Source organism: Lissotriton vulgaris, chromosome 5 (assembly GCF_964263255.1).
Source record: "Lissotriton vulgaris chromosome 5, aLisVul1.2, whole genome shotgun sequence".
Classification (NCBI taxonomy): domain Eukaryota; kingdom Metazoa; phylum Chordata; class Amphibia; order Caudata; family Salamandridae; genus Lissotriton; species Lissotriton vulgaris.
Window position 1 is genome coordinate 818,873,303 of NC_141693.1, and position 27,904 is coordinate 818,901,206.

Here is a 27,904-nt window from a genome sequence, read left to right on the forward strand (position 1 = left end):
TTACAGGATTTTAAGATATTAAAGCAAGAATTGAACAAGACAAGAATGGCAGGAAATGTGCCAACTTATTTATCATAGGGATAGAATATAGTTAAAGTCATAAACATTCCTTGGATAGCAGGTACATATGGTGCTGACATTTCTAGTATTCCTACACAGCTTTATACCATCACACATTCTATAAAATAAATAGCAAAGATTGGAAAATGCCCAAAAATTGAATTCCTAGAGTCTGAAAGGACAAATGTATTTAAAATAGAAAAGTCTGAACGTGAATTGTCATAGTGTTCCTGACACATCCTATAACAAATTTAAGCCACTGGGCAGCTCCTGATGGACCTATTAGCTATCACTGCAGGATGCCTGTAGGTAAATAAAAAGAGTTTTCAAAGTTGGAAAGGGATTCTGGAGCAGTAACATTTACCTCTTGGGCTGTGTTTGGCCAGACAAACACATTCCTTTCACCTTAGAAGAGGGTGGGTTCTACTTGTTTGTCATGATGGGTTCTCACACTGCACATGTTTACAGTCCTATAGGTGAAGTTGTACTTTGATGATTCGAACATTACAGAGCTTGAGCTTTGGCACTGCTGACAGATTGTTACTTCTAGATATAAGATCCATGTCTCCATACAGCACACACACGAAGCAATGCACGACTATCCTTGTGTATTTTTAATTACTGGGAGTGTCATTGACAACTCTGCAATGGCCATCAATCCTCAATGTTGGTAATTATCCTTTCGGTGTGGACATTTGAAGAATTAAGTACTTACAACACTCTCTATGCATCTCTTTATTTATTGGGTTGATATGTGGCATAAAAGCCTCATAACTCATCAATTGCAATGGCCTGGGCTTCCCTGGTGGGGGGCTACTTTTCCTAACTGGAAAAACACCCTAATTCTTCAGTGCATCTACTGAGTGATTGTTCACTGAAGATAGAGTACTCTACAGAGAGGTAATTAATTTATTAACCTGTTCATGAAAATTTTAGGATTTAAATAAACACCTCCAAAAGTTAAAGTTTGTTAAATAAAAATATTTGTCTATAAGACATATGGAGTTGTTACTCTATGTACCGATCTATGCATGGATTTACGTTTTGTGGGCTGTGATGTGTCGCATGAATCACCTGAGAAGAAATGTTTTCTTAATGCAGCTATTCTCTAAATATGGCTAACTATAACAGGATGGCCCAATGACAGGCAGGCATTAGACTAAGGCTTTCAACCATGGGAATCACTTTTAAGTCAGAGGGTGTGACAAGATTGACAGGGTAGAACATTTGCCAGTTTATAATAATTTTTAATAGTTTCCATTATCTCCACATTGTAAATTACAGCTCCCTGTGTTCTCCTCGTATATGCTGTAGGTGACCAAGAAGAAGGTCTTGTACAACAAGCCTGATTAAAGCCAAGTTACTAGGTTATGGACATTTTTATTTTAGATATATAGGCAATGCATTTCTAAGACAGGCAGGGCGAAGACCATTACAGATGGCAAATGGAAAATATATTCACAAATAGGAAGTGTCTTACATAATTAAAAGATGGAATTGGAAGCTTTCAAAAGAAAACTGTAGAATGCATGAAGTGAGGTCAATACATCTCAATGTTGTAAAGACTGGAGAGGAAAACAATATAACATTGGTGCCCTTTTCTTTTGGTATGATCTTAAGGAAGAAAAAAATAGAAATGTAGAGTCATAGTGTCAAGTAAGAAGTATTTCAAACTTTGAGTACTTTAGGCAACACATCAGTAAATTTCCTGATTACAATGCCACAAAAAACAGTTTCTAGGCTTGAACTGGGATAGAGGATTTACTCTGTACAGTGGCACCAAAATGTCACTGAAAGAGATCATAATACATCCCATGCTTCTATATTAGAAGGTAAATTATAGCACTCACCTTTTTCTTTTTGGAGATTGTCTGTGTACACAAAAACATTTATTATGAACTCATTAGATTTTTGTTTGATAATATCCATTTATTATTGCTTAATTTAAATACATACCTCTTGCTTTAATTAAATCACCTATCAGATAAATATAAAGAAGTAAAGGTTAATATCGTTTTGCGTATGTGCAATTTATTTCTACTTTGCCTGATGGTATAAGTAACCAGATTAAGGACAACTGACAGAGGGTAGTACTAGCTATATGGAAGGTGTTTCCAAGTGTTCCAACTACTTTTTGGAAAATTTCTGAAATATCATATATCCATAAGATATATCGTTTTACATAGTCAAAGATAGTTTATGCATTTCAAACTGACCTATCACATTAACATTATTAATACGTTAAAAAAATCCCTCAATCATTTCGATAATTTTTTTAAAGTTATGACATCTAGTTGCCTAGCACTATTCTGGTTAGGGGTCTTTGAAAAGTAATACATTTATTGCAGGTTATAAGAAGGATTCAAAAATATCTAATATACAATATGTTGAAATCTTTCAAATCTCAAAACTATTTTGTTTAAAACCAAAGAATTATTTGGAAATTCATTCTTTTGATATGTCTTTTCAGATAGCCTATAATAGATTATGAATTTCATAATGAGCATTTCTGAAGATTTTGAAAATGGAGTAGAAGTGTCTAATGGGAGTGAAATCACTTGGTGACAATCTTGAGGTTTTCTGCAGCTGTGTGGATTGGGAATTGCCTTTATTACTGTGTAGAGCAGTTCTGTTTTTGTATAAAGGAGACATAGTCTAGCAAATAGCCCCTCTGTAGAGCAAAATATAGTTCCCAACATCATGATACACAAATGATGCAAAACAGGAATTAACAATCTTCAGACAAGATGTATAACAGAAGTACTCTATCCTTGGCTGGATGTGTGCTTGCCCTTACCCTTGTTTTAATGCGATTTCACATACCTTTTTCCTTCTGGAGAGTGTCTGAAATAGCAAAGACAAATGTGTTACGTGTGGAGATTCAATACAGACTGTTGCCAAATTTCAAAGGCAACCATTCAAGAAATGTTCCACGTTTGAATATTTTGACAAGTGTGCTAGATTGTAATGCTCTAAATTCAAGCAATTCACAAAAATCTAAGTACAATGTTAAAAATGGTGAGAATGAAAATGTCACAACACAATCATCATTTGACAATTTGAATTAAACAGAACAATTGAATCTGCACTTGGAACATTACATGAACAACAACCGTGTGACCAACTCTTCAGCTGTGTAAAAACTTTGCATCAGTGCATACAAATTACCTTCATATTAACAGGAAATAAATAACGGAAAAATCATTTTGATGCTTTGCATGACTTTCATGAAGCAAAAACAGTGGAAACGTTTGATAAATCTGAGCCTAAGATGCTATTGAGCTGACTTGAGCTGGAAGGAAATGCCATACTTAAAGTTGGATTGAAATGTAAATCCTGAAATACTTGGCATCAATTCATCTAATAAATACAGCAGCATTATGCAATAGCCAAAGGAAGAAGCCAGATTAGGGTTTCAAATTATACTATCCTAGAGGTGTGAGAGTGCCAAATCATTACAAATGTCACTCAATCTCCGGAGATGCATCATTCTCCATGGCCTCTCCTCTGCCATGGAGTCACATCCTTCTCATGTCTCACCTACAGGTTCAAGAACTCAGTCAAACTGCCAGCATGAATTAAAAATCCCTTTGGACTGCAATTCATATTTAAAACACTGAGCAATTCTTCGTAATAAGTACTTTCCGGGAATAATAAATCCCACAAGATGAGGTCAGGGACACAGTGGAACTCTAACACCTGATTCATTTATGAATATCACATTCAAACCCACTAAGTATAGGAAATATATTTTAAAATATTTATAATAAACTTCTAAACGAAACCATAAAATATGAATGGTACTAAAACAGAATATAAAAATTAAAACAAAGATGCAATTTATGCACATCGAAAACAGCAAGAAAAATTCTAACATTTTTATGGTGTCTTCATCAACCTAACTGCCTTATGCTTTATTAAAATTTATACTATCTTTTCTTGAGCAGTAAATAGTAAATTGTGCCTGAGATTCTAGGCTGATTCACCCAACATGCTTATGATTTATTTATAAAATAGCAAGTTTGCTATTTCCTGTCATGAATACGAAGCATGTAGGAGAATAGAACATGAACTCTGACCCGCTTTAATGTATTTACCGCATGTGTCGTCTCCAACTGAGTACTGGGCTACACAGGGGATTACCATTTGCCTCTATTGCTATGCCTGGAAGGCTCTCACTATCTATGATCTGAAATCTGATATTCTATTGTATACTACTTACAATTTTTATCTTATCCTACTTTTTATTTTGTAAGCAATTACAGGATTTTAAGATATTAAAGCAAGAATTGAACAAGACAAGAATGGCAGGAAATGTGCCAACTTATTTATCATAGGGATAGAATATAGTTAAAGTCATAAACATTCCTTGGATAGCAGGTACATATGGTGCTGACATTTCTAGTATTCCTACACAGCTTTATACCATCACACATTCTATAAAATAAATAGCAAAGATTGGAAAATGCCCAAAAATTGAATTCCTAGAGTCTGAAAGGACAAATGTATTTAAAATAGAAAAGTCTGAACGTGAATTGTCATAGTGTTCCTGACACATCCTATAACAAATTTAAGCCACTGGGCAGCTCCTGATGGACCTATTAGCTATCACTGCTGGATGCCTGTAGGTAAATAAAAAGAGTTTTCAAAGTTGGAAAGGGATTCTGGAGCAGTAACATTTACCTCTTGGGCTGTGTTTGGCCAGACAAACACATTCCTTTCACCTTAGAAGAGGGTGGGTTCTACTTGTTTGTCATGATGGGTTCTCACACTGCACATGTTTACAGTCCTATAGGTGAAGTTGTACTTTGATGATTCGAACATTACAGAGCTTGAGCTTTGGCACTGCTGACAGATTGTTACTTCTAGATATAAGATCCATGTCTCCATACAGCACACACACGAAGCAATGCATGACTATCCTTGTGTATTTTTAATTACTGGGAGTGTCATTGACAACTCTGCAATGGCCATCAATCCTCAATGTTGGTAATTATCCTTTCAGTGTGGACATTTGAAGAATTAAGTACTTACAACACTCTCTATGCATCTCTTTATTTATTGGGTTGATATGTGGCATAAAAGCCTCATAACTCATCAATTGCAATGGCCTGGGCTTCCCTGGTGGGGGGCTACTTTTCCTAACTGGAAAAACACCCTAATTCTTCAGTGCATCTACTGAGTGATTGTTCACTGAAGATAGAGTACTCTACAGAGAGGTAATTAATTTATTAACCTGCTCATGAGAATTTTAGGATTTAAATAAACACCTCCAAAAGTTAAAGTTTGTTAAATAAAAATAACTGTCTATAAGACATATGGAGTTGTTACTCTATGTACCGATCTATGCATGGATTTATGTTTTGTGGGCTGTGATGTGTCGCATGAATCACCTGAGAAGAAATGTTTTCTTAATGCAGCTATTCTCTAAATATGGCTAACTATGACAGGATGGCCCAATGACAGGCAGGCATTAGACTAAGGCTTTCAACCATGGGAATCACTTTTAAGTCAGAGGGTGTGACAAGATTGACAGGGTAGAACATTTGCCAGTTTATAATAATTTTTAATAGTTTCCATTATCTCCACATTGTAAATTACAGCTCCCTGTGTTCTCCTCGTATATGCTGTAGGTGACCAAGAAGAAGGTCTTGTACAACAAGCCTGATTAAAGCCAAGTTACTAGGTTATGGAAATTTTTATTTTAGATATATAGGCAATGCATTTCTAAGACAGGCAGGGCGAAGACCATTACAGATGGCAAATGGAAAATATATTCACAAATAGGAAGTGTCTTACATAATTAAAAGACGGGATTTGGAAGCTTTCAAAAGAAAACTGTAGAACGCATAAAGTGAGGTCAATACATCTCAATGTTGTAAAGACTGGGGAGGAAAACAATATAACATTGGTGCCCTTTTCTTTTGGTATGATCTTAAGCAAGAAAACAATAAAAATGTAGAGTCAGAGTGTCAAGTAAGAAGTATTTCAAACTTTGAGAACTTTAGACAACACATCAGTAAATTTCCTGATTACAATGCCACAAAAAACAGTTTCTAGGCTTGAACTGGGATAGAGGATTTACTCTGTACAGTGGCAGCAAAATGCCACTGGAAGAGATCATAATTCCTCCAATGCTTCTATATTAGAAGGTAAATTATAGCACTCACCTTTTTCTTTTTGGAGATTGTCTGTGTACACAAAAACATTTATTATGAACTCATTAGATCTTTTTTTGATAATATCCATTTATTATTGCTCAATTTAAATACATACCTCTTGCTTTAATTAAATCACCTGTTAGATAAATATAGAGAAGTAAAGGTTAATATTGTTTTGCGTATGTGCAATTTATTTCTACATTGCTTGATGGTGAAAGTAACCAGATTAAGGACAACTGACAGAGGGTAGTACTAGCTATATGGAAGGTGTTTCCAAGCGTTCCAACTACTTTTTGGAAAATGTCTGAAATATCATATATCCATTTGCATAGTCAAAGATAGTTTATGCATTTCAAATTGACATATCATATTAACATTATTAATATTTTAAAAAAATATCCCTCAATCATTTCAATCATTTTTTAAAGAATATGACATCAGGTCGCCTAGCACTATTCTGGTTAGGGGTCTTTGAAAAGTAATACATTTATTGCAGGTTATAAGAAGGATTCAAAAATATCTAATTTACAATATGTTGAAATCTTTCAAATCTCATAACTATTTTGTTTAAAACCAAAGAATTATTTCGAAATTCATTCTTTTGATATATCTTTTCAGATAGCCTATCATAGATTATGAATGTCATATGAGCATTTCTGAAGATTTTGAAAATGGAGCAGAAGTGTCTAATTGGAGTGAAATCACTTGGTGACAATCTTGGGGTTTTCTGCAGCTGTTTTGATTTACGAATTGCCTTTCTTACTGTGTGGAGCACTTCTGTTTTTGTATAAAGGAGACATAGTCTAGCAAATAGCCCCTCTGTAGAGCAAAATATAGTTCCCAACATCATGATAAGCAAATGATGCAAGACAGGAGGTAACAATCTTCAGACAAGATGCATAACAGAAGTACTCTATCCTTGGCTGGATGGGTGCTTGCCCTTACCATTGTTTTAATGTGAATTCACATACCTTTTTCCTTCTGGAGAGTGTCTGGAATAGCAAAGACAAATGTGTTAATTGTGCAGATTCAATACAGACTGTTGCCAAATTTCAAAGGCAACCATTCAAGAAATGATCCTCGTTTGAATATTTTGACAAGTGTGCTAGAGTGTAAATCTCTAAATTCAAGCAATTCACAAAAATCTAAGTACAATGTTAAAAATGATGAGAATGAAAATGTCACAACACAATCATCATTTGACAATTTGAATTAAACAGAACAATTGAACCTGCATTTGGAACATTACATGAACAACAACCGTGTGACCAACTCTTCAGCTGTGTAAAAACTTTGCATCAGTGAATAAAAACTACCTTCATTTGAACAGGAAATAAATAACGGCAAAATCATTTTGATGCTTTGCATCACTTTCATGAAACAAAAACAGTAGAAACGTTTGATAAATCTGAGCCTAATATGCTATTGAGCTGACTGGAAGGAAATGCCATACTTAAAGTTGGATTGAAATATAAATCCTGAAATACATGGCATCATTTCAGCTAATAAACACAACAGCATTATGCAATAGCCAAAGGAAGAAGCCAGATTAGGGTTTCAAATTATAGCATCCTAGAGGTGTGAGAGTGCCAAATCATTACAAATGTCACTCAATCTCCAGAGATGCATCATTCTTCATGGCCTCTCCTCTGCCATGGAGTTACATCCTTCTCATGTCTCACCTCCAGGTGCAAGAACTCAGTCAAACTGCCAGCATGAATTAGAAATCCCTTTGGACTGCAATTCATATTTAAAACACTGAGCAATTCTTCATAATAGGTACTTTCTGGGAATAATAAATCCCACAAGATGAGGTCAGGGACACAGTGGAACTCTAACACCTAATTCATTTATGAATATCACATTCAAACCCACTAAGAATAGGAAATATATTTTAAAATATTTATAATAAACTTCTAAACTAAACAATAAAATATGAATGGTACTAAAGCAGAATATAAAAATTAAAACAAAGATGCACTTTATGCACATCGAAAACAGCAACAAAAATTCTAACATTTTTATGGTGTCTTCATCATCCTAACTGCCTTATGCTTTCTTGAGATTTATACTATCTTTTCTTAAGCAGTAAATAGTAAATGGTGCCTGAGATTCTAGGCTGATTCACCCAACATGCTTATGATTTATTTATAAAATAGCAAGTTAGCTATTTCCTATCATGAATATGAAGCATGTAGAAGAATGGAACATGAACTCTGAACAGCTGTAATGGATTTACCCCATGTGTAGTCTCCAACTGAGTACTGGCCTACACAGGGGATTAACATTTGCCTCTTTAGCTATGCCTGGAAGGCATTCTCTATCTATGATCTGAAATCTGATATTCTATTGTATAGTACTTACATTTTTTATCTTATCCTACTTTTTATTTTGTAAGCAATTACAGTTTTTTAAGATATTAAAGCAAGAATTGAACAAGACAAGAATGGCAGGAAATGTGCCAACTTATTTATCATAGAGATAGAATATAGTTAAAATTCATAAACATTCCTGGATAGCAGGTACATATGGTGCTGACATTTCTAGTATTCCTAAACAGCTTTATACCATCACACATTCTATAAAATAAATAGCAAAGATTGGAAAATGCCCAAATATTGAATTCCTAGAGTCTGAAAGGACAAATTTATATAACATAGAAAAGTCTGAACGTGAATTGTCATAGTGTTCCTGACACATCCTCTAACAACTTTAGGCCACTGGGCTGCTCCTGATGGACCTATTAGCTATCACTGCAGGATGCCTGTAGGTAAATAAAAAGAGTTTTCAAAGTTGGAAAGAGATTCTGGAGCAGTGACATTTACCTCTTGGGCTGTGTTTGGCCAGACAAACACATTCCTTTCACCTTAGAAGAGGGTGGGTTCTACTTGTTTGTCATGATGGGTTCTCACACTGCACATGTTTACAGTCCTATAGGTGAAGTTGTACTTTGATGATTCGAACATTACAGAGCTTGAGCTTTGGCACTGCTGACAGATTGTTACTTCTAGATATAAGTTCCATGTCTCCATACAGCACACACACGAAGCAATGTACGACTATCCTTGTGTATTTTTAATTACTGGGAGTGTCATTGACAACTCTGCAATGGCCATCAATGCTCAATGTTGGTAATTATCCTTTCGGTGTGGACGTTTGAAGAATTAAGTACTTACAACACTCTCTATGTATCTCTTAATTTATTGGGTTGATATGTGGCATAAAAGCCTCATAACTCATCAAGTGCAATGGCCTGGGCTTCCATGGTGGGTGGCTACTTTTCTTAATTGGAAAAACACCCTAATTATTCAGTGCATCTCCTGAGTGATTGTTCACTGAAGATAGAGTACTCTACAGAGAGTTAAACCTGCTCATGAGAATTTTAGGATTTAAATAAACACCTCCAGAAGTTGTAGTTTGTTAAATAAAAATAACTGTCTATAAGACATATGGAGTTGTTACTCTATGTACCGATCTATGAATGGATTTACGTTTTGTGGACTGTGATGTCTCGCATGAATCTTCTGAGAAGAAATGTTTTCTAAATGCAGCTATTCTCTAAATGTGGCTAACTATGACAGGATGGCCCAATGACAGGCAGGCATTAGACTAAGGTTTTCAACCATGGGAATCACTTTTAAGTCAGAGGGTGTGACAAGATTGACATGGTGGAACATTTGCCTGTTTATAATAATTTTTAATAGTTTCCATTATCTACACATTGTAAATTACAGCTCCCTGTGTTCTTCTCGTATATGCTGTAAGGTGACCAAGAAGAAGGTCTTGTACAACAAGCCTGATTAAAGCCAAGTTAATACATTATGAAAGGCTTATTTTAGATTTATAGGCAATGCATTTCTAAGACAGGCAGGGCTCAGACCATTACAGATGGCAAATGGAAAATATATTCACAATTAGGAAGTGTCTTACATAATTAAAAGACGGAATTGGAAGCTTTCAAAAGAAAACTGTAGAATGCATAAAGTGAGGTCAATACATCTCAATGTTGTAAAGACTGGAGAGGAAAACAATATAACATTGGTGCTCTTTTCTTTTGGTATGATCTTAAGCAAGAAAACAATAAAAATGTAGAGTCAGAGTATCAAGTAATAAGTATTTTAAACTTTGAGAACTTTAGACAACACATCAGTAAATTTCCTGATTACAAAGCCACAAAAAAACAGTTACTAGGCTTGAACTGGGATAGAGGATTTACTCTGTACAGTGGCAGCAAAATGTCACTGGAAGTGATCATAATTCATCCAATGGTTCTATATTAGAAAATAAATTATAGGCCTCAACTTTTTCTTTTTGGAGATTGTCTGTGTACACAAAAACATTTATTATGAACTCATTCGTTTTTTTTTTGATAATATCCATTTATTATTGCTCAATTTAAATACATACCTCTTGCTTTAATTAAATCACCTATCAGATAAATATAGATAAGTAATGGTTAATATCGTTTTGCGTATGTGCAATTTATTTCTACTTTACCTGATGGTGAAAGTAACCAGGTTAAGGACAACTGACAGAGGGTAGTACTATCTATATGGAAGGTGTTTCCAAGTGTTCCAACTACTTTTTGGAAAATGTCTGAAATATCATACATCCATAAGATATATCGTTTTGCATAGTCAAAGATAGTTTATGCATTTCAAACTTACCTATCACATTAACATTATTAACACGTTAAAAAAAATATCCCTCAATCATTTCAATTATTTTTTTTAAGTATATGACATCAAGTTCCCTAGGACTATTATGGTTAGGGGTATTTGAAAAGTAATACATTTATTGCAGGTTATAAGAAGGATTAAAAAATATCTAATACTAGCAGCCCGTCCCGACGTTGTCCTGGTATGAATTGCTGTCGGCCAGTAGTATATTGTTTTGAAGGATTTCGTTTTGATAGCATTTCTTATCTGTGACAGGCCTGTGAAATGCTCTGATTCACAGTGCACTGCTGATGCACTTAAGAGTGCGCGTTCAGTAGTGTGTCATCTCGAGTTTCCCTACTTTATTTTTCCTTGCAATATTATATAGCGCAAACTCGACAACATGGCATGACCACAATTTACATTACAGAAGAACACATTCATTTGTGGTAGGCACAGGGAGACAAAGCGATTTGCCTGGAATCACAGGATGTTGAGCTGGTGCCGAGATTCGAACTTAGCTCCCCAGCTCTAAATTTCGCAATTCTAGAACTCGTGGTGGGAGATGTGTCTAAAAGTGTATGTCGGTGCTGGCCATCAATGAGAGAGACCTGTGCATTTTTCAAATCGCTGGTGCAAATAATATGAGCATGTTGCTGGAGATGTGGGCCGCCGTGCCACCAATGTACTTACCGGGGGAGGGTAAACACCCATTATTCCACAACTTTATTTCCCCATACCATCACTCCGCATACTTTCATTACGAAAGTACCATGGCTCTGCAATGCCATTAGAACGCATGGCATTACATTTTATATGCTTTTACCACACATACATTTACAACGAAATTCGTTGTAAATGCATGAATGGTAAAAACATGTTTTTTTAATGTTTGGATAAGGTAAGTATGGGTATAGGGGTATATGTTTTGGGGTACTGAGGTATATGTTTTGGGGTGTTTGGGTATTTTAAGGGCTCAGATATAGTTTTGGGTTATGGGGTACAGGGGTAGTTTTAGGGTTTATGGATAGTTATGGGTTTTGGGGTACAGGGGTATTTTTAGGGTTCAGGGCAAGGTTTGGGTTTTGAGGTATAGGAGTATTTTTAGGGTTATGGGGTAGGTTTGGGTTTTGGGGTACAGGGGTATTTTAAGGGTTCCGGGCTAGGTTTGGGTTTGGGGTACAGGGGTATTTTTAGGGTTCAGGGCTAGGTTTGGGTTTTGGGGTACAGGGTTATTTTAGGGTTCAGGGGTAGGTTTGGGTTTTGGGGTACAGGGTTATTTTTATGGTTCAGGGCTAGGTTTGGGTTTTGGGGTACAGTGGTATTTTTAGGGTTCAGGGGTAGGTTTCGGTTTTGGGGTACAGGGGTATTTCAGGGTTCAGGGGTAGGTTTGGGTTTTGGGGTACAGGGGTATTTTTAGGGGTCAGGGCTATGTTTGGGGTTTGGGGTACAGGGGTATTTTTAGGGTTCATTGGTAGGTTTGGGTTTTGAGGTACAGGGGTATTTATAGGGTTCAGGGCTAGGTTTGGGTTTTGGGGTACAGGGGTATTTTTAGGGTTTAGGGATAGATTTGGGTTTTGGGGTACAGGGTATATTTATAGGCTTAAGATGGGTTAGTGTTTAAGGGTGTTGGGGTATTTTAAGGAGTAAGGTTGGGTTAAGATTATGGGGTGCAGGGGTATTTAAAGGGAGCAGGGTGGACACCCGGAGCTGGAATGTAGAGAACCTGGGAAGAAAAAACAATAAAATATTGAGCACAACGCTCGCTTTTTTCTGGAATCCCGCGCCCCGCACACGCCCACAGCACACGATATGAAACATGGCATGAAGTGCGGAACGAACCACATGCCCCCAGCCTTTGTCACGCCCCAGCACACGCCCACAGCACAACGCAGACCCGCCCACAAGGGACTACTTTGCTGGCACGGTTCTTTTACCTTTTAAATGTATATGGTGGGCGTCTGCATAGCCTATGTCCTTCTGCTGCAACTGCCCGTTCCAACGCTGTATTGGGTGTTGTGATTGGTGCTGTGATTCCTGAGATTACCCGCCTCAAAGGTTTGGGCTCTCTCTTTATTATATTAGTACTAGCAGCCCTTCCCGACGTTGTCCGGGTATGAATTGCTGTGTCCAGTAGTATATTGTTTTATAGGATTTCGTTTTGATAGCATTTCTTATCTGTGACAGGCCTGTGAAACGCTCCGATTCACAGTGCACTGCTGATGCACCTAAGAGTGCTCGTTCAGTAGTTTGTGAACTCAAGTTTCCCTACTTTATTTTTCCTTGCAATATTATATAGCGCGACTCGACAACATGGCATGAGCACAATTTACATTACAGAAGAACACATTCATTTGTGGTAGGCACGGGGAGACAAAGCGATTTGCCTGGAATCACAGGATGTTGAGCTGATGCCGAGATTCGAACGTAGCTCCCCAGCTCTAAAGTTCGCAATTCTAGAACTTGTGGCGGGAGGTGTTTCTAAAAGTGTATGTCGGTGCTGGCCATCAATGAGAGAGACCTGTGCATTTTTCAAATCGGTGGTGAAAAAATATGAGTATGTTGCTGGAGTTGTGGGCCTCCGTGCCACCAATGTACTTACCGGGGGAGGGTAAATACTCATTATTCCGCAACTTTCTTTCCCATACCATCACTCTGCATACTTTCATAACGAAAGTACCATGACTTCGCAATGCCATTATAAGGCATGGCATTACATTTTATATGCTTTTACCACGCATACATTTACAACAAAATTCCTTGTAAATGCATGAATGATAAAAGCATGTTTTTTTAAATGTTTGGTAAGTATGGGTATGGGGTATATGTTTTGGGGTACGGAGGTATATGTTTTGGGGTGTTTGTGTATTTTAAGCGTTCAGATATAGTTTTGGGTTATGGGGTACAGGGGTAGTTTTAGGGTTTAGGGATAGGTATGGGTTTTAGGGTACAGGGGTATTTTTAGGGTTCAGGGTTCAGGGCTAGGTTTGGGTTTTGGGGTATAGGGGTATTTTTAGGGTTCAGGGGTAGGTTTGGGTTTTGGGGTACAGGAGTATTTTAAGGGTTCAGGGCTAGGTTTGGGTTTTGGGGTACAGGGGTGTTTTTAGGGTTCAGGGCTAGGTTTGGGTTTTGGGGTACAGGGGTATTTTAGGGTTCAGGGTTAGGTTTGGGTTTTGGGGAACAGGGGTATTTTTAGGGTTCAGGGCTAGGATTGGGATTTGGGGTACAGGGGTATTTTTAGGGTTCAGGGGTAGTTTTGGGTTTTGAGGTACAGGGGTATTTATAGGCTTCAGGGCTAGGTTTGGATTTTGGGGTACAGGGGTATTTTTAGGGTTTATGGTTAGGTTTAGGTTTTGGGGTACAGGGTATATTTATCGGGTGAAGATGGGTTAGTGTTTAAGGGTATTGGGGTATTTTAAGGAGTAAGGGTGGGTTATGATTATCGGGGCAGAGGTATTTAAAGGGAGCAGGGTGAACACCCGGAGGTGGAATGTACAGAACCTGGGAAGAAAAAACAATGAAATATTGGGCACAAAGCTCGCTTTTTTTTCCGTAATCCTGCGCCCCGCACACGCCCACGCCCCCAGCACACGCCCACAGCACACGATATGAGCCATGGCATGAAGGGCGGAACGTACCACACGACCCCAGCATTTGTCATGCTCCCAGCACATGCCCACAGCACAACGCAGACACGCCCACAAGGGACTACTTTGCTGGCACGGTTCTTTTACCTTTTAAATGTATATGGTGGGCGTCTTCATAGCCTATGTCCTTCTGCTGCAACTGCCCTTTGCAACGCTGTATTGGGTGTTGTGATTGGTGGGAGCTGTGGTTCCTGAGATTACCCGCCACAAAGGTTTGGGCTCTCTCTTTATCCATACTACTATTATAAAGAGAGAACTGTCTCATTTGAGCCAGGTAAACTCAAAACGTACACCACCAATCGCAACACCCAATACAGCGTTGGAAAGGGGAGGTCCAGGAGATGGGCATAGGCTATATAACAAAAAAAAAAGTAATTAAAAATATTTACCATAAAAAAAAAGTAGTCCCTTGAAAGTAGCGCCGGCCGCGAGGTGCGTCATGACATCAGGAGCGAGGGGAGGAGCGGCATACGCTGACGTCCAAGCATTGATTGCAAAGAGCGGAGACTGGAGGGCTGGTGAGACATGATTGGAACAAGCGACACTGACGTCCGAGCATTGATTACAAAGAGCGGAGACTGGAGGACTTTCTGAGACGTGATTGGAGCATCCGAGAGGCGAAGAAAGGGGGACCCGATAAACGAGAGACGTGTGGCGAGTAGCAGAGAGGGTCAGGAAAGGGGTCACTCGCTTGTGTGATAGTCACAAGGCAACAGCGCTAGGAAGGGGGTGGAGTGACGTGATGCTTAGGCGGCCAGGGAGAAGGTATTGAGGTACAAAGACCGAGCACATGGGAAGGGGTGCTGTGACAAGGTGTAGTAGATGCCGCGTGGGAAGGGAACAGGTGACAAGGTGTAGTAGATGCCGCGTGGGAAGGGATGCTGTGACAAGGTGTAGTAGATGCCGCGTGGGAAGGGAACAGGTATGATGTATACAGCAAGCTGGAGCGCAAGGGATATGGCAGAAGGCTTGAGGGGGCTGGTATGCGTAGAGAGAACCAAATAGCGGCTTTTGCAGTACGATCATCCTTCAGCACAGTCAGAAACTCAGTGAGCAAACTAACAAGAGTGGATATGATGCAGATGTCTCTACAGAAGTCGAAAGAATGCTGCCCTAGCATCTAAAAAGGTGACCAGGAGGTGGAAAAGTGGGCTCTTATGCAAACCCAAAACATGGTCTGAAAGAAAAGGTTTAAATACACCCAGAGCCTAACCGATTCCTGTTTCTACGTGCAGGCAGGGGCTCTGAAGCCTAATTGCTCCCGGACAACGTCGGGACGGGCTGCTAGTTATATTAGTATAGATGGATGGATAGGGTGGGAAGTAATTTGATTATAATTTTTATTTTATTTTATTTATTTATTGATATCTATTTTAAATTAATTGATATTAAAATATTTAATTGGTAATTAAATAAAATATAATTGGTAATTTATTTTAATTTATTGATTAATTGATAATTATGTTAATTTTATTAATTTATTTTCTGTTGCGGGTTGTGGGTTTGTACGGGAATAGGGTGCGAAGTAATTTAATTATAATTAATTACATTTTTTAATTTATTTATTGGTTTTTATTTTGAATTAATTGATCTTAAAATATTTACTTGGTATATAAATAAAATATAATTGGTAATTTATTTTAATTAATTGATTAATTGATAATTATGTTAATTTTATTCATTTATTTTATGTTGCGGGTTGTGGGTTTTTAGAGGCATAGGGTTGGAAGTCATTTAATTGTAATTAATAAAATATTTTAAGTTATTTATTGCTTTTTTTTCAAATGTTTTATTATTTTTCAATTGTTAATTAATTAATTGCAAATTGGTTAATAATTTGTATTCATAGGTAATACTTTTTAATAATTCATTATTATTTGTATTTTTAATTGATTAATTATTATATTATATAAAATTGTTAATTACTTTTAATTAATTTGTAATTGGTATTAATATTTAATTTATTTTTATTTATATATGAAGTATTTACTTTCCCTACTGGTGCACTCTCTGGAGTTGGAATAGTAATTTTTACCCCTACGCTATACAACGCTTTCCCTACTGTTGCACTCTCTGGAGTGGGAATAGTAATTTTTACCCCTACGCTATCCAGCGCTTTCCCTAGTGTTGCATTCTCTGGAGTGGGAATAGTAATTTTTACCCCTACGCTATCCAAGCTTTCCCTACTGTTGCACTCTCTGGAGTGTGAATAGTAAATTTTACCCTACAAATTTTACCCTGCCGCTATCCAACGTTTTCCCTACTGTTGCACTCTCTGGAGTTGGAATAGTAATTTTTACCCCTACGCTATCCAACACTTTCCATACTGTTGCACTCTCCGGAGTGGGAATAGTAATTTTTACCTCTACGCTATCCAACGCTTTCCCTACTGTTGCACTCTCTGGAGTTGGAATAGTAATTTTTACACATCTGCTATCCAACGCTTTCCCTACTGTTGCACTCTCTGGAGTGGGAATAATAATTTTTACCCCTACGCTATCCAACGCTTTCCCTACTGTTGCACTCTCTGGAGTGGGAATAGTCATTTTTACCCCTACGCTATCCAACGCTTTCCCTACTGTTGCACTCTCTGGAGTGGGAATAGTAAATTTTACCCTGCCTCTATCCAACGTTTTCCCTACTGTTGCACTCTCTGGAGATGGAAAAGTAATTTTTACCCCCACGCTATCCAACGCTTTCCCTACTGTTGCACTCTCTGGAGTGGGAATAGTTATCTTTACCCCTACGCTATCCAACGCTTTCCCTACTGTTGCACTCTCTGGAGTAGGAATAGTAATTTTTAACCCTACGCTATCAAACGCTTTCCCTACTGTTGCACTCTCTGGAGTGGGAATAGTAATTTGTACCTCTACGCTATCCAACGCTTTCCCTACTGTTGCACTCTCTGGAGTGGGAATAGTAAATTTTACCCTACCGTTTTCCAACGTTTTCCCTACTGTTGCACTCTTCGGGGTTGGAATAGTAATTTTTACCCCTACGCTATCCAACGCTTTCCCTACTGTTGCACTCTTTGGAGTGGGAATAGTACATTTTACCCTGCTGCTATCCAACGCTTTCCCTACTGTTACATTCTCTGGAGTGGGAATAGTAAATTTTACACATACGCTATCCAACGCTTTCCCTACTGTTGCACTCACTGGAGTGGTAATAGTAAATTTTACCCTTTCCGCTATCCTACGGTAAAAATATTGTAATTTTTTATTAATATTACGTTTATATATTTATATACTAGCAGCCCGTCCCGACGTTGTCCGGGTATGAATTGCTGCCGACCAGTAGTATAATGTTTTGTAGGATTTCGTTTTGATAGCATTTCTTATCTGTGACAGGCCTGTGAAACGCTCCGATTCACAGTGCACTGCTGATCAACTTAAGAGTGCGCGTTCAGTAGTGTGTGAACTAGAGTTTCCCTACTTCATTTTTCCTTGCAATATTATATAGCGCAAACTCGACAACATGGCATGAGCACAGTTTACATTACAGAAGAACACATTCATTTTTGGTAGGCACGGGGAGACAAAGCGATTTGCCTGGAATCACAGGATGTTGAGCTCATGCCGAGATTCGAACGTAGCTCCCCAGCTCTTAAGTTCGCAATTCTAGAACTTGTGGCGGGAGGTGTGTCTAAAAGCGTATGTCGGTGCTGGCCATCAATGAGAGAGACCTGTGCATTTTTCAAATCGGTGGTGAAAAAATATGAGTATGTTGCTGGAGATGTGGGCCACCGTGCCACCAATGTACCTACCGGGGGAGGGTAAACACCCATTATTCCGCAACTTTCTTTCCGCATACCATCACTCCGCATACTTTTATTACGAAAGTACCATGACTCCGAAATGCCATTATATCGCATGGCATTATATTTTATATGCTTTTACCACGCATAAATTTACAACGAAATTCGTTGTAAATGCATGAATGGTAAAAGCATGTTTTTTTAATGTTTGGATAAGGTAAGTATGGGTATAGGGGTATATGTTTTGGGGTACTGAGGTATATGTTTTGGGGTGTTAGGGTATTTTAAGGGTTCGGATATAGTTTGGGGTTATGGGATACAGGGGTAGTTTTAGGGTTAAGGGATAGGTATGGGTTTTGGGGTACAGGGGTATTTTTAGGGTTCAGGGCTAGGTTTGGGTTTTGGGGTATAGGGGTATTTTTAGGGTTCAGGGGTAGGTTTGGGTTTAGGGGTACAGGGGTATTTTAAGGGTTCAGGGCTCCGTTTGGGTTTTGGAATACAGGGGTATTTTTAGGGTTCAGGGTTAGGTTTGGGTTTTGGGGTATAGGCGTATTTTGGGGTTCAGGGGTAGGTTTGGGTTTTGGGGTACAGGGTTGTTTTTATGGTTCAGGGCTAGGTTTGGGTTTTGGGGTACAGGAGTATTTTTAGGGTTCAAGGGTAGGTTTGGGTTTTGGGGTACAGGGGTCTTTTAAGGGTTCAGGGCAAGGTTTGGGCACTAGGGTACAGGGGTATTTTAGGGTTCAGGGGTAGGTTTGGGTTTTGGGGCACAGGGGTATTTTTAGGGTTCAGGGCTATGTTTGGGTTTTGGGGTACAGGGGTATTTTTAGGGTTCATGGGTAGGTTTGGCTTTTGAGGTACAGGGGTATTTAAAGGGTTCAGGGCTAGGTTTGGGTTTTGGGGTACAGCGGTATTTTAGGTTTTAGGGATAGGTTTGGGTTTTGGGGTACAGGGTATATTTATAGGCTTAAGATGGGTTAGTGTTTAAGGGTGTTGGGGTATTTTAAGGAGTAAGGGTGTGTTAAGATTATGGGGTACAGGGGTATTTAAAGAGAGCAGGGTAGACACCCGGAGCTGGAATGTACAGAACCTGGGAAGAAAAAACAATGAAATATAGGGCACAACGCTCGCTTTTTTTCCGTAATCCCGCGCCCCGCACACGCCCATGCCCCCAGCACACACCCACAGCACACGATATGAGACATGGCATGAAGGGTGGAATGTACCACATGCCCCCAGCGTTTGTCATGCCCCCAGCACATGCCCACAGCACAACGCAGACACGCCCACAAGGGACTACTTTGCTGGCACAGTTCTTTTACATTTTAAATGTATATGGTGGGCGTCTGCATAGCCTAGGTCCTTCTGCTGCAACTGCCCTTTCCAACGCTGTATTGAGTGTTGTGATTGGTGCTGTGGTTCCTGAGAAAACCCGCCTCAAAGGTTTGGGCTCTCTCTTTATTATATTAGTATGGATACAATATGTTGAAATCTTTCAAATCTCAAAACTATTTTGTTTGAAACCAAAGAATTATTTGGAAATTCATTCTTTTGATATGTCTTTTCAGATAGCCTATAATAGATTATGAATTTCATAATGAGCATTTCTGAAGATTTTGAAAATGGAGTAGAAGTGTCTAATTGGAGTGAAATCACTTGGTGACAATCTTGGGGTTTTCTGCAGCTTTGTGGATTGGGAATTGCCTTTCTTACTGTGTAGAGCTGTTCTGTTTTTGTATAAAGGAGACATAGTCTAGCAAATAGCCCCTCTGTAGATCAAAATATAGTTCCCAACATCATGATAAGCAAATGATGCCCGAAAGGATGTAACAATCTTCAGAAAAGATGTATAACAGAAGTACTCTATCCTTGGCTGGATGTGTGCTTGCCCTTACCCTTGTTTTAATGCGATTTCACATACCTTTTTCCTTCTGGAGAGTGTCTGAAATAGCAAAGACAAATGTGTTACTTGTGGAAATTCAATACAGACTGTTGCCAAATTTCAAAGGCAACCATTCAAGAAATGTTCCACGTTTGAATATTTTAACAAGTGTGCTAGAGTGTAATGCTCTAAATTCAAGCAATTCACAAAAATCTAAGTACAATGTTAAAAATGATGAGAATGAAAATGTCACAACACAATCATCATTTGACAATTTGAATTAAACAGAACAATAAGAACAACAGAGCATTTCTTATCTGTGACAGGCCTGTGAAACGCTCCGATTCACAGTGCACTGCTGATCAACTTAAGAGTGCGCGTTCAGTAGTGTGTGATTTCGAGTTTCCCTACTTTATTTTTCCTTGCAATATTATATAGCGCGAACTCGACAACATGGCATGAGCACAATTTACAATACAGAAGAACACATTCATTTGTGGTAGGCACAGGGAGACAAAGCGATTTGCCTGGAATCACAGGATGTTGAGCTGGTGCCGAGATTCGAACGTAGCTCCCCAGCTCTAAATTTCGCAATTCTAGAACTTGTGGTGGGAGATGTGTCTAAAAGTGTATATCGGTGCTGGCCATCAATGAGAGAGACCTGTGCATTTTTCAAATCGCTGGTGAAAAAAATATGAGTATGTTGCTGGAGATGTGGGCCACCGTGCCACCAATGTACTTACCGGATTAGGGTTTCAAATTATAGCATCCTAGAGGTGTGAGAGTGCCAAATCATTACAAATGTCACTCAATCTCCGGAGATGCATCATTCTCCATGGCCTCTCCTCTGCCATGGAGTCACATCCTTCTCATGTCTCACCTCCAGGTGCAAGAACTCAGTCAAACTGCCAGCATGAATTAGAAATCCCTTTGGACTGCAGTTCATATTTAAAACACTGAGCAATTCTTCATAATAAGTACTTTCTGGGAATAATAAATTCCACAAGATGAGGTCAGGGACACAGTGGAACTCTAACACCTAATTCATTTATGAATATCACATTCAAACCCACTAAGAATAGGAAATATATTTTAAAATATCTATATTAAACTTCTAACCTAAACAATAAAATATGAATGGTACTAAAGCAGAATATAAAAATTAAAACAAAGATGCATTTTATGCACATCGAAAACAGCAACAAAAATTGTAACATTTTTATGGTGTCTTCATCATCCTAACTGCCTTATGCTTTCTTGAGATTTATACTATCTTTTCTTAAGCAGTAAATAGTAAATGGTGCCTGAGATTCTAGGCTGATTCACCCAACATGCTTATGATTTATTTATAAAATAGCAAGTTAGCTATTTCCTATCATGAATATGAAGCATGTAGGAGAATGGAACATGAACTCTGAACAGCTGTAATGGATTTACCCCATGTGTCGTCTCCAACTGAGTACTGGCCTACACAGGGAATTAACATTTGCCTCTATAGCTATGCCTGGAAGGCATTCTCTATCTATGATCTGAAATCTGATATTCTATTGTATAGTACTTACATTTTTTATCTTATCCTACTTTTTATTTTGTAAGCAATTACAGTTTTTTAAGATATTAAAGCAAGAATTGAACAAGACAAGAATGGCAGGAAATGTGCCAACTTATTTATCATAGAGATAGAATATAGTTAAAATTCATAAACATTCCTGGATAGCAGGTACATATGGTGCTGACATTCCTAAACAGCTTTATAACATCACACATTCTATAAAATAAATAGCAAAGATTGGAAAATGCCTAAAAATTGAATTCCTGGAGTCTGAAAGGACAAATTTATATAAAATAGAAAAGTCTGAACGTGAATTGTCATAGTGTTCCTGACACATCCTCTAACAACTTTAAGCCACTGGGCTGCTCCTGATGGACCTTTTAGCTATCACTGCAGGATGCCTGTATCTAAATAAAAAGAGTTTTCAAAGTTGGAAAGGGATTCTGGAGCAGTAACATTTACCTCTTGGGCTGTGTTTGGCCAGACAAACACATTCCTTTCACCTTAGAAGAGGGTGGGTTCTACTTGTTTGTCATGATGGGTTCTCACACTGCACAAGTTTACAGTCCTATAGGTGAAGTTGTACTTTGATGATTCGAACATTACCGAGCTTGAGCTTTGGCACTGCTGACAGATTGTTACTTTTAGATAAAAGTTCCATGTCTCCATACAGCACACACACGAAGCAATGTACGACTATCCTTGTGTATTTTTCATTACTGGGAGTGTCATTGACAACTCTGCAATGGCCATCAATGCTCAATGTTGGTAATTATCCTTTCGGTGTGGACGTTTGAAGAATTAAGTACTTACAACACTCTCTATGTATCTCTTAATTTATTGGGTTGATATGTGGCATAAAAGCCTCATAACTCATCAAGTGCAATGGCCTGGGCTTCCATGGTGGGTTGCTACTTTTCTTAATTGGAAAAACACCCTAATTATTCAGTGCATCTCCTGAGTGATTGTTCACTGAAGATAGAGTACTCTACAGAGAGTTAAACCTGCTCATGAGAATTTTAGGATTTAAATAAACACCTCCAGAAGTTGAAGTTTGTTAAATAAAAATAACTGTCTATAAGACATATGGAGTTGTTACTCTATGTACCGATCTATGAATGGATTTACGTTTTGTGGACTGTGATGTCTCGCATGAATCTTCTGAGAAGAAATGTTTTCTAAATGCAGCTATTCTCTAAATATGGCTAACTATGACAGGATGGCCCAATGACAGGCAGGCATTAGACTAAGGTTTTCAACCATGGGAATCACTTTTAAGTCAGAGGGTGTGACAAGATTGACTTGGTGGAACATTTGTCTGTTTATAATAATTTTTAATAGTTTCCATTATCAACACATTGTAAATTACAGCTCCCTGTGTTCTTCTCGTATATGCTGTAGGTGACCAAGAAGAAGGTCTTGTACAACAAGCCTGATTAAAGCCAAGTTAATACATTATGAAAGGCTTATTTTAGATTTATAGGCAATGCATTTCTAAGACAGGCAGGGCTCAGACCATTAAAGTGTCTTACATAATTAAAAGACGGAATTGGAAGCTTTCAAATGAAAACTGTAGAATGCATAAAGTGAGGTCAATACATCTCAATGTTGTAAAGGCTAGAGAGGAAAACAATATAACATTGGTGCTCTTTTCTTTTGGTATGATCTTAAGCAAGAAAACAATAAAAATGTAGAGTCAGAGTATCAAGTAAGAAGTATTTCAAACTTTGAGAACTTTAGACAACACATCAGTAAATTTACTGATTACAAAGCCACAAAAAACAGTTTCTAGGCTTGAACTGGGATAAAGGATTTACTCTGTACAGTGGCAGCAATATGTCACTGGAAGTGATCATAAGTCATCCAATGGTTCTATGTTAGAAAATAAATTATAGCACTCACCTTTTTCTTTTTGGAGATTGTCTGTGTACACAAAAACATTTATTATGAACTCATTAGATTTTTTTTGATAATATCCATTTATTATTGCTCAATTTAAATATATACCTCTTGCTTTAATCAAATCACCTATCAGATAAATATAGATAAGTAATGGTTAATATAGTTTTACGTATGTGCAATTTATTTCTACTTTGCCTGATGGTGAAAGTAACCAGATTAAGGACAACTGACAGAGGGTAGTACTATCTATATGGAAGGTGTTTCCAAGTGTTCCAACTACTTTTTGGAAAATGTCTGAAATATCATATATCCATAAGATATATCGTTTTGCATAGTCAAAGATAGTTTATGCATTTCAAACTGACCTATCACATTAACATTATTATTACGTTAAAAAAAATATCCCTCAATCATTTCAATTATTTTTTTAAAGTATATGACATCAAGTTGCCTAGCACTATTATGGTTAGGGGTCTTTGAAAAGTAATACATTTATTGCAGGTTATAAGAAGGATTAAAAAATATCTAATACTAGCAGCCCGTCCCGACGTTGTCCTGGTATGAATTGCTGTCGGCCAGTAGTATATTGTTTTGTAGGATTTCGTTTTGATAGCATTTCTTATCTGTGACAGGCCTGTGAAATGCTCCGATTCACAGTGCACTGCTGATGCACTTAAGAGTGCGCGTTCAGTAGTGTGTGATCTCGAGTTTCCCTACTTTATTTTTCCTTGCAATATTATATAGCGCGAACTCAACAACATGACATGAGCACAATTTACATTACAGAAGAACACATTCATTTGTAGTAGGCACGGGGAGGCAAAGCGATTTGCCTGGAATCACAGGATGTTGAGCTGGTGCCGAGATTCGAACTTAGCTCCCCAGCTCTAAATTTCGCAATTCTAGAACTTGTGGTGGGAGATGTGTCTAACAGTGTATGTCGGTGCTGGCCATCAATGAGAGGGACCTGTGCATTTTTCAAATTGCTGGTGCAAATAATATGAGTATGTTGCTGGAGATGTGGGCCGCCGTGCCACCAATGTACTTACCGGGGGAGGGTAAACACCCATTATTCCGCAACTTTCTTTCCCCATACCATCACTCCGCATACTTTCATTACGAAAGTACCATGACTCTGCAATGCCATTAGAACGCATGGCATTACATTTTATATGCTTTTACCACACATACATTTACAACGAAATTCGTTGTAAATGCATGAATGGTAAAAACATGTTTTTTTTAATGTTTGGATAAGGTAAGTATGGGTATAGGGGTATATGTTTCGGGGTACTGAGGTATATGTTTTGGGGTGTTTGGGTATTTTAAGGGTTCATATATAGTTTCGGGTTATGGGGTACAGGGGTAGTTTTAGGGTTTATGGATAGGTATGGGTTTTGGGGTACAGGGGTATTTTTAGGGTTCAGGGCAAGGTTTGGGTTTTGAGGTATAGGAGTATTTTTAGGGTTCAGGGGTAGATTTGGGTTTTGGGCTACAGGGGTATTTTAAGGGTTCAGGGCTAGGTTTGGGTTTTGGGGTAAAGGGGTATTTTTAGGGTTCAGGGCTAGGTTTGGGTTTTGGGGTACAGGGTTATTTTAGGGTTCAGGGGTAGGTTTGGGTTTTGGGGTACAGGGTTATTTTTATGGTTCAGGGCTAGGTTTGGGTTTTGGGGTTCAGTGGTATTTTTAGGGTTCAGGGCTATGTTTGGGTTTTGGGGTACATGGGTATTTTTAGGGTTCATGGGTAGGTTTGGCTTTTGAGGTACAGGGGTATTTAAAGGGTTCAGGGCTAGGTTTGGGTTTTGGGGTACAGCGGTAATTTTAGGGTTTAGGGATAGGTTTGGGTTTTGGGGTACAGGGTATATTTATAGGCTTAAGATGGGTTAGTGTTTAAGGGTATTGGGGTATGTTAAGGAGTAAGGTTGGGTTAAGATTATGGGGTGCAGGGGTATTTAAAGGGAGCAGGGTGGACACCCGGAGCTGGAATGTAGAGAACCTGGGAAGAAAAAACAATGAAATATTGAGCCCAACGCTCGCTTTTTTCTGGAATCCCGCGCCCCACACACGCCCACAGCACACGATATGAGACATGGCATGAAGGGCGGAACGTACCACACGCCCCCAGTGTTTGTCACGCCCCAGCACACGCCCACAGCACAACGCAGACACGCCCACAAGGGACTACTTTGCTGGCACGGTTCTTTTACCTTTTAAATGTATAGGTGGGCGTCTGCATAGCCTATGTCCTTCTGCTGCAACTGCCCGTTCCAACGCTGTATTGGGTGTTGTGATTGGTGCTGTGATTCCTGAGATTACCCGCTTCAAAGGTTTGGGCTCTCTCTTTATTATATTAGTACTAGCAGCCCTTCCCGATGTTGTCCGGGTATGAATTGCTGCGGCCAGTAGTATATTGTTTTATAGGATTTCATTTTGATAGCATTTCTTATCTGTGACAGGCCTGTGAAACGCTCAGATTCACAGTGCACTGCTGATGCTCGTTCAGTAGTTTGTGAACTCGAGTTTCCCTACTTTATTTTTCCTTGCAATATTATATAGCGCGACTCGACAACATGGCATGAGCACAATTTACATTACAGAAGAACACTCTGCTGGATGTGTGCTTGCCCTTACCCTTGTTTTAATGCGATTTCACATACCTTTTTCCTTCTGGAGAGTGTCTGGAATAGCAAAGACAAATGTGTTAATTGTGTAGATTCAATACAGACTGTTGCAAAATTTCAAAGGCAACCATTCAAGAAATGATCCTCGTTTGAATATTTTGACAAGTGTGCTAGAGTGTAATTCTCTAAATTCAAGTAATTCACAAAAATCTAAGTACAATGTTAAAAATGATGAAAATGAAAATGTCACAACACAATCATCATTTGACAATTTGAATTAAACAGAACAATTGAATCTGCATTTGGAACATTAAATGAACAACCGTGTGACCAACTCTTCAGCTGTGTAAAAACTTTGCATCAGTGCATACAAATTACCTTCATATGAACAGGAAATAATTAACGGAAAATCATTTTGATGCTTTGCATCACTTTCATGAAGCAAAAACAGTGGAAACCTTTGATAAATCTGAGCCTAAGATGCTATTGAGCTGACTTGAGCTGGAAGGAAATGCCATACTTAAAGTTGGATTGAAATGTAAATCCTGAAATACTTGGCATCAATTCAGCTAATAAACACAGCAGCATTATGCAATAGCCAAAGGAAGAAGCCAGATTAGGGTTTCAAATTATACTATCCTAGAGGTGTGAGAGTGCCAAATCATTACAAATGTCACTCAATCTTCAGAGATGCATCATTCTTCATGGCCTCTCCTCTGCCATGGAGTCACATCCTTCTCATGTCTCACCTCCAGGTGCAAGAACTCAGTCAAACTGCCAGCATGAATTAGAAATCCCTTTGGACTGCAATTCATATTTAAAACACTGAGCAATTCTTCATAATAAGTACTTTCTGGGAATAATAAATCCCACAAGATGAGGTCAGGGACACAGTGGAACTCTAACACCTAATTCATTTATGAATATCACATTCAAACCCACTAAGAATAGGAAATATATTTTAAAATATCTATATTAAACTTCTAACCTAAACAATAAAATATGAATGGTACTAAAGCAGAATATAAAAATTTAAACAAAGATGCAATTTATGCACATCGAAAACAGCAAGAAAAATTCTAACATTTTTATGGTGTCTTCATCATCCTAACTGCCTTATGCTTTATTGAGATTTATACTATCTTTCTTTAAGCAGTAAATAGTAAATTGTGCCTGAGATTCTAGGCTGATTCACCCAACATGCTTATGATTTATTTATAAAATAGCAAGTTAGCTATTTCCTGTCATGACTAAGAAGCATGTAGGAGAATGGAACATGAACTCTGGACAACTGTAATGTATTTACCCCATGTGTCGTCTCCAACTTAGTACTGGGCTACACAGGGGATTAACATTTGCCTCTATAGCTATGCCTGGAAGGCTCTCTCTATCTATGATCTGAAATCTGATATTCTATTGTATACTACTTACAGTTTTTATCTTATCCTACTTTTTATTTTGTAAGCAATTGCAGGATTTTAAGATACTAAAGCAAGAGTTGAACAAGACAAGAATGGCAGGAAATGTGGCAACTTATTTATCATAGAGATAGAATATAGTTAAAATTAATAAACATTCCTGGATAGCAGGTACAAATGGTGCTGATATTTCTAGTATTCCTAAACAGCTTTATAACATCACATTCTATAAAATAAATAGCAAAGATTG

At 38.2% G+C, this 27,904-nt stretch overlaps 1 long non-coding RNA gene across 1 annotated transcript in view; it reads right to left on the reverse strand.

Moving 5' to 3' along the window:
- Window positions 1-10,521: 10,521 nt before the first annotated feature.
- The window catches only part of LOC147711642 (uncharacterized), a 540,558-nt gene continuing 523,175 nt past the window's right edge, over window positions 10,522-27,904 (reverse strand). The window contains exon 6 of the long non-coding RNA XR_015295953.1: window positions 10,522-10,543. This is a non-coding gene — a long non-coding RNA (uncharacterized LOC147711642). The remainder of the gene's footprint in view (window positions 10,544-27,904) is intronic.